Source organism: Jaculus jaculus, chromosome 9 (assembly GCF_020740685.1).
Source record: "Jaculus jaculus isolate mJacJac1 chromosome 9, mJacJac1.mat.Y.cur, whole genome shotgun sequence".
Classification (NCBI taxonomy): domain Eukaryota; kingdom Metazoa; phylum Chordata; class Mammalia; order Rodentia; family Dipodidae; genus Jaculus; species Jaculus jaculus.
This window is the reverse complement of record NC_059110.1, coordinates 90,275,505-90,288,097: the sequence shown is the minus strand read 5'-3', so window position 1 is coordinate 90,288,097 and position 12,593 is coordinate 90,275,505. Positions and strand designations below refer to the sequence as shown.

The following is a 12,593-nucleotide window of genomic DNA, read 5'->3' as shown; positions in this document are numbered from 1 at the left end:
GCACAAGGTGACTCATGTGCATAAGATCCCACATGCACACAAGGTGGCGAGTGCATCTGAAGTTTGAGTGCAGTAGCTAGAGGCCCTAGCATGCCAATTCTCTCTTCTCTCCCTTGCTCTTAAAAAAATTAAAATAGGGCTGGAGAGGTGGCTTAGAGGTTAAGGCTTTTGACTGGAAAGCCAAAGGATCCCAGTTTGATTCTCCAGGCTCCACGTAAGCCAGATGTACAAGGGGAAGCATGCTTCTGGAGTTCATTTGCAGTGGCTGGAGGCTCTGGTGTACTTGTTCCCTTTTTCTCTCTTTCTGCCTCTTTCTCTCAAGTAAATAAATAAAATATATTTAAAAAAATTAAAATAGGGCAGGATGTGGTGGCACACACCTTTAATCCCAGCACTTGGGAGGCAGAGGTAGGAGGATCATCAAGAGTTCGAGGCCATCCTGAAACTACATAGTGAATTCCAGGTCAGACTGAGCTAGAGTGAGACCCTACCTCAAAGAAAAACAAAACAAAAATATTAAAATAAAATAAGGGTTTCCAATTACAAACACTACAGATATGTACAAAGTTCAGAATTCACATTACACAAATACACAGAATAAACAGAGTTCATAAACCTCCTCTTGGTGAACTTGTTTATATTTTGTCTGTCTTTATAATACGTATTACTTTAAAAAATTTTTTCTATAAAACTAGATCTCACTGTATCTTGTTCCTAAATTTGCTTTTTTTCCCACTTTAGATTATGTTTTATGCTTATCTAAAATAAAATATTTATGTTTCATGTTACTTATTCCACATGCTAGAATACCTAATCATTTGGATGGTGAGCTGATTGTAGGAATTTTACTAATAATGAAATCATTAAAAAAAAATTTTGTTCATTTTTATTTATATGAGAGTGACAGGGAGAGAGAGAGAGAGAGAGAGAGAGAGAGAGAGAGAGAGAGAGAGAAAGAGGCAGATAGAGAGAGAGAATGGGCGTGCCAGGGCTTCCAGCCTCTGCAAACGAACTCCAGACACGTGTACCCCCTTGTGCATCTGGCTAACGTGGGTCCTGGGGAATTGAGCCTTGAACCAGTGTCCTTAGGCTTCACAGTCAAGCGTTTAACCACCAAGCCATCTCTCCAGCCCTCATTTTGTTTTTTGAGGCAAGGTCTTACTGTAGCCAAGGCTGATTTGGAACTCACTCTCTAGACCCAGGCTAGACTTATACTCAATATGTTTCTCCTAAATTAGCCTCCTCAGTGCTGGGATTATAGGCATGAGCCACCATACTGCACTAAGAAATCATCGATTTGATGAATATCTTTGTCTTTTTTTTTCATAATGTAGTTTCTTTTTTTACACATCAATCTTTTGTTTTAATAAATAAATAATATACAAGGCTTAGATTTGAAATCACATTTACAGCAAAGGAAAACTTCTAGGCCTAAATAGTAACAGTAAAGCTAGTGATACTAGTAGGATACCAGATCCACATGCATTTTTTTCTTTCTTTCTTTTTTAATTTTTATTTACTTTTTGAGAGTAACAGATGAGAGAGAAAGAGGCAGATAGTGAGAGAGAGAATGGGCATGCCAGGGCCTTCAGCCACTGCAAACAAACTCCAGATGTGTGTGCCCCCCTTGTGCATCTGGCTTACTTGGGTCCTGGAGAATCGAGCCTCGAACTGGGGTCCTTAGGCTTCACAGGCAAGCGATTAACCACTAAGCCATCTCTCCAGCCCCCCACATGCATTTTATACCCAGGGAGTAGGGAACAGCATGTACCTCACCCCTAGATAGCTGAAGCAGGAAAAGAAAAGGTAGTTGATGAAGACTGTGCAGCAGCCCCACCTTACCCCTCATCTTCCTGCGGCAGAACCAACACAGAGTGGTCCTTCTCCCACTGCTAATGTTAGGCCAAGGGCATTAGCTACGGGGCGTATCCACTGATTACTACAGACTAGTAATAGAACAAAAAGAGGAAGCTGTGAAGATAATCTTGCTTCATCACAAATACATCGTTGATGAACTGCACCTCCTGAAGGCTTAGTCCAAAAACTTTCTATTGGCATTTGTACCAAACAAGTCTCCCCATATCTCTGGCATCATGTGCTGGGTTATGAAGTCCAACTGGCTTTCCAGGGTATTGGAAACCTTTATCTTGTGATCCCCATTATAGATTTCAATTCCACAGGATATTTCCTCAGGCAGGTAGGCCTCTTGATCAATTTGGACATCAACATCTTTTTTGGTGGCAATTTTGTACATAGGAATTGCTTTTTGCATTGCAGCCTTCACCAAAGGAAAATCTTGTGGTTTTTGCAACACACAATCATTCAGGGCTCTAACAAGTGGTATAAACCCTGGAGAACCAGCCATCAAGCAGTACTTGGTACCTGGTTGTATCTTGTACTACCTTACTGAGTCTCTGTTTTGCTTCATTTAGAAGATCAGTGATAAAGTCATTTCTTGCTCTGAGGACTTTGAATCTTGCTTGATTCATCAGATTAGACATTTGAATTTTCTTCTGCTGCTCAATCTGCTTTTCTTTCTTCTCTGACCTTTCTCAATGTTAAACTCTTCTGCCTTTGTATCTATTTCTTCTGCTTTTTCATTAGCTTCTTGTTCTTTGAAAGCCATCATGTGCTTTATCTGCTTCTGCATGTCAGCATCACTGAGTGCCATGGCAAACTACCAGGCCCTGGGGCAGTGAGCTCAGCTTTCGGCTTGAAGGAACCCTGCACTGGAGTCGGCTTCCTTTACTTTATATCCCCATAATATAAAGTAAAATAAAGGATAAAAATTTATAGACATTTAACATTTTTATCTGTTACTGGTTGCCCTATTAAAAAATAGTGTTAATTCAACCAGGAGGGAAAGTATGTTCAAAATAAATACTGCCATATTTTTGGGGAGGTGGAAAACATTTAACTGCCATTAGTGTGGTTTCTCATGTTAATCTTAGAATTAAATATAACTAGATGTGTTTATATATGTCTATAGGAAATTGTAGATCTGACATTCTATCTTTAATGCCTTAATGAAATCTAATTGCCTCTTTTAGCCTTTACTCATCCATGTGTAAGCTACTTTCCTTTCTCACTTCCATCTCTTTCATTCCCCTAAAAGCTGAGGAGTAAAGAACTTTGTGACTTTGGATTTCCTTTGCATACTGCATAGGAAACATGATTTAGTGACTAAAAAACACAAGGCCTGGTAGTCAGCACTAAGCATTCCATTTGATTCATTCAACATTCCATTACTAATTTTGTGGGCTATTGTGCAGCTTTGAAGACATTTTATATAGACATATTCTCCATTTATTCATTAGTCACAAGGATTCTGTTTGGATACTGAGTGTGGCCTGTGAGTTTTCTTATAAGAAAATGGTTGCCTGCTTTGGCTAGCTAAGTACTTTATCAAGAGTATTTCTTAGGCACATGCATATACACATTTTAATTCAAAAGCTGAATTTAAGACCCCTTTCCTTTTGATTCTTGCTTTTGTAGCCCAGGCTGGTCTAGAACTTGGGACAATGCTCCTGCCTCATCCTTCCAAGTGCTAGGATTACAGGTATGCGCCACCACACACTTAGCTAAGAACTTTAAAACAAATAAAATGTGAAAAGCTGGGCATGGTGGTGCATGCCTTTAATCCCAGCACTCGAGAGGGCAGAGGTAGGAGGATTGCCGAGAGTTTGAGGCCGCCCTGAGAATAAGTACAGAGTGAATTCCAGGTCCACTTGAGCTAGAGCTAGACCATATCTTGAAGAAAAAAAAAAGAAAAAAGAAAAAAAATATATGACAGTATAATGACATGGAATTTTAAAATCTATGTATTGAAAGAAATAGTGCTTTGGATGAGGGAGACTCTGAAAACTTCCTAGATGTGGATACATGCCAGGATTTTGAAATGAGCTTTCAAAGTCTGGGTGCATAGAATGGGCAAGACTATTGTAAATGAAAGGGGTGGGAATTGGGATACTAGAAGTGACATGCAGCTTGTGTGATGGCAATAGGTCACCTGGGTAGGTAGTACATTGAAGCTGAGATAAAGACTTTGAAGAATAATTGAAATTTCTGATTAAAAAAAAAAAAAAGCAGAAATCCTGTCAGTCTTAAGTACAGCTATCTCCTAAAAGGCTATAGTGAACCTTGTCTACTGGAGCACTAAGATTAGTTATCTTAGATTTACTCTTTCCATCCCTTGTGTTCCTTCTCAAACTCCATCTAGTCTCTTGTGCTCATACTGCTTCCCTGTCTTCCTTTTCCAGTTAGTAACCCAACCTCATTTCATTCCTTCTCACCCTACCACTGTATGTCCCACCATCCTTCCAAGGGACTTGCCTTTCCTGCCAAACCCCAGCCTTTTAAAGTTTGCCATCAAGGTTCCAATATTGGGTCCACTGAAACTTTCTGGCAAAAACAATGCTAGTATCAAGTCAGGTATAGTTGCTAACCCCATTCAGATCTTAAGCTTGCCAGGTTGTTCCTTGTGCTTCCCTAGTCTGCCCTCTCTTATTTTGTTTAATATTTTTGCATGGTCATTCCATTAATCTTGCATTTATAGCCTGCTCCTCTCTTGTGTCATCTTTTTGCTTCTCAGAAAAATAGCTCTGTAGACATGGACTCCCACTTCCTGCTGGTATATCAGAAGACCATGTCTTCACCTAATTGCCCTCCCTCTCCCTTCCCTTTCTCTTTCTGTCTTTCTCTTTACCTTTCCTTTCTTTTCCTTATCTTTCCCTCCCTCCCTTCCTTTCCTGGGAGGGGCATAAAATAGAATGCAAAGTAATCATCCCTTTTGTTCACTGTTGGTTGGTGGGCTCCTGACTGAAGCTGCACCAATCCAAGTTCTCCAACAGGATATTATATCTAGAATGAAATCATCTTTCTCTCTCTCCTTTCCTCTTTGTTTTTGTTTTTCGAAGTAGGGTCTTACTCTAGCTCAGGCTGACCTGGAATTCACTATGTAGTCTCAGGGTGACCTTGAACTCACAGTGATCCTCCTACCTCTACCTCCTGAGTACTGGGATTTGAAGGCGTGTGCCACCATGACTGGCTTTTATTATTATTATTATTTATTTATTTATTTGACAGAGAGAGAGAGAGAGAGAGAAAGAGAGAGAGAGAGAGTATAGGTGTGCCAGGGCCTCTAGCCACTACAAACAAACTCCAGATTCATGCACCACCTTGTACATCTGGCTTACATGGATTCTGAGAAATTGAACCTGGGTCCTTTGGCTTTACAGGAAAGTGCCTTAACTGCAAAGCCATCTCCCCAGCCTAAATTTTTTTTTTTAATGAGAGCAAGACACATAATGGGGGCGGGGGAGGAGTGTGCACACACTCTCAGTATCTGGCTTTAGTCCTTCACTTGGTCCCAGCTGGGTCTTGTGAGATACCTATAAAACCTTTCCATAGATGCCATTTCACTAGCTGCTTTCCTGAACTCCCCAAGCTCCCACTCCTGTGTGTTCCAGTAATTCCCCAGACCCTGGGCTACAATTATAGAATTTTCTGCCTGTATATTTTGTTATAGTGAGAGTCCTAGGAGGATGGGAAGCACATCTGTCTTTTTATAGTGTCCATGCCTCAAGTGGGATAAACTTCTCAATGAAACAATTATGCTTTGTCACATAAAAGATTAACAAGAAAATGGTAACGAAACAAACAACAGCAAAAACACATGATATGAGGAGATATGGTTTAGCACCACTTGTTTAAAAGCCTGAGGTAAAATAATATCTAATCAAGTTGTAGTTATTCATATTTAATACATTGAATCAGGGTGGAATTAGTTGGGTTGAAAGAAATTCATGTAAATTATTTGAGTTATCTGTGAAAGTAAGGGTGTGACAGTTACATAGTAACTTCACAGGAAACTGCAGAAGAGTGTTGGGTCAGAACTTTATCTTCCTCATGGTCCTCTGAGTAGGCTCCTTGGTTATACCCAACTGCCTTTAGTAAATTATTCTTCATTTTATAGCCAAGTGGTCCTTCTAAAATGCCTATCTGAACACTTTGCTCCTTGATTACAGAGTGTTCTGGCTTGCCCTGCCCTCAGGATAAAGTACAGAGTCATTTTTAAGGCCTTGCAGATCTTTCACAGCCCCACCTTTCTAGGGCTGAGCATTCAGCTTCCCACTGCTAACTCCACAGCCAGAATGAATATTCTGAGACTCTTCCGATGCCCTCTTCTCTTTCACTTGCCGATCTTTCAACATGCTGTTCTGTGAGGGCAGACATCAAACCCAAGAAGAAACTTCCTTTCATTTGTCAAGTCCTTTAGGGACCCCTTCCATGTACTTCCATAGCTCCCAAACTTTGCTCATTTCTCATACTATAGTGTTGATATCTGGCTACTTGTCTCCACACTGTCAGCACTACAACAGCAGGGACCAAATATGTCTCTTTCACCATTATACCCCTAGGAGCTAACATGATGCACTTTCAGTAAGCACTAGGCAAATGAAATAATGTAAGAATAGACAAATTCATGGAACTAAGAAGACAGCCTAGAAATAGACTGTTACATGTGTGGAAATTGAATAAATATACATTTATGCATCATACATTCAATGGGAGAAAAAATATTTATTTGACAGGTGATATTGCCACTGATGATTATCAATTTGGAAGAAGAAATTTTTAGTATATGTACTTAACATACTACCTCTCAAAAGTGTGCTACAGGATTAAAGAGTTAAGTATTATTATTATTATTATTATTATTTTTTTTTTTTTGGTTTTTCGAGGTAGGGTCTCACTCTGGTCCAGGCTTACCTGGAATTAACTCTGTAGTCTCAGGGTGGCCTTGAACTCATGGCGATCCTCCTACCTCTGCCTCCCGAGTGCTGGGATTAAAGGCATGCACCACCACGCCCGGCCACAGTATTATTTCTTTTTTAAAGTATAGATCAATGGTTGTGAATATTCACAGAGAAATATTCTCATTTATGGTGAATATAGAGTATTATGAGAAAGTGGTATTTTTTATTTTTACATGTGTCTTTGTGTGTGCATGTTCTTGTGTGTGCAGGTACACACACATGTGTATGGAGGGCAGAGGACAACCTCAAGTGTCATTCTCAAATACTATCCATCTCTTTGAGACAGGGTCTCTCATTAGCCTGAAACTCACCAGTTAGGCTAGACTGGCTGGCAGTAGGCCCTAGTGATTCTTCTGTCTATATTCCTTACCACTTGGATATCAGGCGCCCACCATCACACATTTTACATGAATACTGGGGATCAAATTCAGATCCTGTGCTTTCCAGGGAAGCACTTCACTGACTGAGCTATTACCTCAGCCCCTGGGAAGAGATATTTCTAATCCTGTATCAGGTCAGACTCAACTACATAAAAATTTTAAAGCACAGTACATTTCAGGAAATGATTACTATAAATATAAAATTACATAAAATAAGACATACTATTTTATGAAAAAAGTTCAGTTTCTTGAGTGAATAAGAAAAACTGCCCCCCATGATAAATGCACATATACAAGATGAACAGAATATTTATAAAAGTAAAAATACAAATGGATAGTCAAGCTGATTTCAGTTTTACTAGTAGTCACAGAACCAAGTAGTAAAACAGTGATGTACTAATTTTTTCTCTATCAGACTGAGTTAAAAAAAAAAAAAAAAAAGGATCCAGAGTTGGTAAGGTCATGGGGAGTGGATGGTGAGTGGATGTCCTCAGGCATTGTTGGGTACCAGTGTCCACTGACAGGATTCTGTTGAAGCAGCCTTGCTCTGTATTTGTCAGTACCAACTTCTCATGCTTCTATGAATCTAGATGAAGGAAAAGATTTTGACATAGGAAAACCTTTAGTTTTGGGTCCTCAAATTGTAGCAAAATGGGCCTGAAAAGATGGCTTAGTGGTTAAGGTGCTTGCCTACAAAACCAAAGAACCTAGGTCAGATTTTCTAGGACCCAGGTAAGCAAAATACACAGGTGGCACATGCATCTGGAATTCCTTTGCAGTGGCTGGAGGCCCTGGTGTGCCCATTTCCCCTTCCCTCTCCTTCTTTCTCTCTCAAATAAATGATGAAAAAATAAATAAATAAATAAAAACCTTAAAAAATAACAGCAAAATAATTGATATGTCTAATGACAGGAGAATAACTAACCAGCACTATATGCTGTTTGATGAATCACAGTCTGTGAAATATTTTTTTCAAATATTTTTAGTTTTATTTTATTTATTTATTTGAGAGAGAGAGAGAGAGAGAGAAAGAGAATGGGCATGCCAGGGCCTCCAGCCACTGCAAACAAACTCCAGATGTGTGCGCCCCCTGTGTGCATCTGGCTAATGTGGGTCCTGGGGAATCGAGCCTGGAACCGGGTTCTTTAGGCTTCACAGGCAAGCGCTTAACCGCTGAGCCACCTCTCCAGCCCCTATGAAATATTTTTAGAAAACTATATCCAGGCTGGAGAGATAGCTGAGCTGCTGAAGGTTTCTGCTTACAAAGCCCAAGGCTTGATTCTGTAGTATTCACATAAAGTCAGATGCACAAAGTCGTTCTTACATCTGGAGTTTGTTTGCAGTGGCAGAAGGCTCTTGTATGCCCATACTCTTACTCTCTCTGTCTGTCTCTTTTTTTCTTTGTCTCAAATAAATATAAATATTAAAGAATATATATACAATGAAAGATACATAGCCGGACTATAAAGAATCCTCACCAAATAAAAAAAAAATTAAAGCAGGCATTTTGAAATTAAGATAATACAATTAATAAGCATAAAAGCCCACAATATCATTTAGTGTCTGGGAAATATAAGTGAAATCCATAGCTGAATAGTGTTATGAATTCATCAGAGTATCTGGATTCGATTTACAAAAAAATCAAATATTAATGAGACTATGAAACAACTAGAACTCTACCACTTTCCTACACGTTGGAAAATAGCAGCATTTCCTCAGGCTAAATGAACCCCTATCACATGATGTAGTACTTCTTCTTTTAGATACTACTTAGGAGAAAGGAGTCCATATGTCTACCAAAAGACTTACACAGGTTGTTCTAGCAGCTTTATTCACAATATTCAATAGCTAAATATAATCAATCCACTTGCTTATAAACATGATGGATGAATAAATTGTGGTATATTTCTATGTAGAAGTCTGTGTTTCAGTTCTAAAAGAACTAGTGATAAGACAGCAATAAAGCTTCTCATTAACATCATGCTACACAAAGACAGACAGACCAAGAGGACACATTGAATAATTTATTGGTAGATTGAAAGAACATGCAACTTAGTGGGTAGTGATAAAAATCCCAACAGTGGTTATCCTTGGATAGGAGAATTGGCTGGGAACCCTCCTGATGTGAAGACAATAATGTTTTCTGTAAGTAGACTACATGGTTGTATACATATGTCCAAATTAAATACATTGTTATGTTCCTAATTTTTGAAATTGGGGGAAATAATATGTCTCCCTTTGGGCAAGTTACATAATTTCCCTAAATTTCAGTATGTTCATTTTTAAACCACAGCACTTAACCATGGGATTATTGAGGTTTTTTTTCTTTTGCTTTGTTTGAGGTTGGGTCTCACTCTGGCCCAGGCTGACCTGGAATTCACTATGTAGTCTCAGGGTGGTCTCGAACTCACGGTGATCCTCCTATCTCTGCCTCCCTAGTGCTGGGATTAAAGGTGTGAACCACCACACCCGGCTCAGGATTATTGTTAATAGCACATTGTGAATGTATATTAAATGCCAATTACCAACAACTTAGAAATATGAAAAAACAGTTGACACATATAACATGTGTACAATTACATGTCATTTAATTATAGAAATATGAATAAAAACAAACTACCTAATGCATTAAAAATTAGTTTACAAGGCTAGAGAGGTGGCTTAGCAGATAAGGCACTTGTCTGTAAAGCCTAAGGACCCATGTTCTAATCTCCAGGCCCCACGTAAGCTAGATGCAAGTATACAAGGTTGTACATGCGTACAACATGACACACACATCTGGAGTTAGACTGCAGTGGCTAGAGGCCCTAGTGTGCCAATTCTCTCTCTCTCTCTCTCTCTCTCATAAAAAAATTAAAATTAGTTTACCATAATATACACAATGGATTAGATATCTCTAGTTTGTGAGATATATTTTTTCTTCCTGTTTTGTTCACAAAAACATTTAATGTGAATTGCCTTTACAATAGAAACAAATTGGTCTTATTTTAAACATTTAAACATATTATTCAAGGGTGTAGATCAATGACAGAGCACTTGTCTACCATGTGTAATACCCTGGGTTTGATCACCAATACTGCAAAAAAAGAAATATATATTTTGAAAAGTGCCAGTCTATTATAAGCTTGATATATGCAACAATTGGTGCAAGTCCTCAAATATTAAATATCTTTTAGGTTAGATGAAGAGTAACTACAACCACAGGAATGATACTCATTTTGTTTAAGTGCCACCGTTCTATAGAGGCATCACCAACCTAGAATGGGTTCAGAAGAGGCAAGACAAGCAGTGTATAGACTGGGGGCTATCCTATATGAAAGAAGACTGAAGAGACTAAAAAAATTAATGAATGAATAATTAAAAGGTATGGGGCATGTTTTAGCTGGTAAAAATGCCTGTTGTACAAGCATAAGGAACTGAGTTTGATCCCCATCACCCATGTAAAAAGCCAGGCATGGTCCCACATGCATCTTACCCCAGCACAGAGTAGAGCAGAGGTGAAAGGCTTTTTGAAGCTCATGGGTCAGCCAGTCTAACCAAAAAACAACAAGCTACAGGTTGAATGAGAGATTTTCTCAAGGAAATGAGGTGGAAGAGTGATAGAACAGGATACCCAACATTCTTCTCTGGCTTCTGCACACATTCACATGGGGTGCATGGGTCTGTACACATACATGAATATACATGCACAACACACACACACACACACACGCACAAATAAAAGACTGAAAAAACTACTCATAATTATTTAGAATTAGAAATATCCAGAGGCATCCAATGGCTTCTCTCCCACCCCTTGGCCCCAGGTTAAAAAGGCATTCATGTGAACAAGTTTGATGGGTTCTCTGTAGTCTCAACCAGAACCTAGATCAGTAGGTAGAAGCCATTCTAGGAATTGAGGGGTCATGTAAGAATGCTCTTTGTGGTAATGTTATTCATTCATTTGAGGCACTTATTTGTTCTCTTTTGTTGACCCTCTACTTAGTATAGACTATCAGAAAATAAGTTAGTTCTGTGCCTCTCATTGAGCTTTTATAGTGATGAAGAAAGCTATGTGAACAGTAGCATAATGTTTTCAAACCTATGATGGAAATATCACAAGATGTTACTTGAAAACTAAAGAGGAAGCATCCTCTCCTGCAGGGAATTCTAGTAAGGAATACTTGCCAGAAGCCAAACAAGGAATGGTGTGGGGGGGAGATGTACTGTCAAAGTATGCTTGGGACCAGCCCATGCTATTGACAGAATTTAAGAAAATAAATGGCATTTGCTTTGGAGGAAGTAACTCTGCCCCAGTGTATAAGGCAAACCGGAGGAAGAAGAATCCGGTGACAGGATGCTAGTTAGAAGAGTGATGTGGTTTTCACATCACAGCTGATGAAGAATGGGGGAATTGAGCGATCCTGCAGTTAGAGTGGATTGCATATGAGTCATTTCTGAGTTGGGCTCAAGATGTTGTAGATTGATTATAGAGTAGGAGCAGGGAATAAGGATAATTCACAGTTTGCTGGCTTGAAAAGCTAGATACTCTGCAGATCTTGACCTTGACCTTGGCCATGGATATAGGAGCAGTGGTGTAGGCCACCTGCATTTGATGAAGGCAAATACCATATCAGTTTGCTCAGTGCTATTTTCTCAATGACAGGAATGATGAATAAATGAACAAATGAATAAATACTCTGTCTCTCCCAAAATGTCACTAATCTTATGGCCATTTTTAGTCTTTTATCTGTTGTCCTTAATTAATATTGATCAGATATTAAATTTTAGAGAGGTGTATTCATTTGTTTATTCGTTATTATTTGTTTATTAAATGTCTCATTAGTGCCAGGCTGGAAGAAGAGAGAATGAGAGGAAGTAGGTGGAGATTCAGGCAGAGCTAGGGGTAGATTTGTGTCAAGAAGGCTAAAAGGAAGATCTGACAGTTTTCCAAGTTGAGAAGCTGTTGAAGGGTTTGAGAAGATGAATAACATGATGTGATGTACATGTTAACAGAATCCCGTGGCTGCTATCTTCACAATTAAGGAAGGGGAGGCTTGGAAACCTTTTAGAAAGCTGTGCAATCATCATGTGGATGAGGTGATGGGACATGTACCACAATGGTGGCAGCAGAGATGATGAGAAGTTAGACTGTGGACATAATATGAGGACAAGTTTGGTGGCAAATCAAAGTGGGGGTATAGAAGGCAGGAGTAGGTGTGGAGCAATATCAAGAGATAATTTGGACTTAAGTTGCAAATGCTAAAAGGAGCCAGTTGGATCTGTGATTCTGAGGATCAATATAGAAGTCCATGCTGGAGACATACATTTAATTCTGAGGTGCCTTGTTCTGGTAGCATAGCTTATGCTTTGAACACCACAAGACTTGGGGGGCATCATAAATAATACCACTTTA

At 39.2% G+C, this 12,593-nt stretch overlaps 1 protein-coding gene and 1 pseudogene across 4 annotated transcripts in view; one reads left to right on the top strand and one right to left on the bottom strand.

The window, feature by feature from the left end:
* Myo1d (myosin ID) overlaps positions 1-12,593 on the top strand; it is a 394,397-nt gene that overhangs the window by 37,233 nt on the left and 344,571 nt on the right. The gene's annotated exons all lie outside the window — the stretch shown is intronic.
* LOC101604391 lies at positions 2,033-2,671 on the bottom strand (annotated as a pseudogene).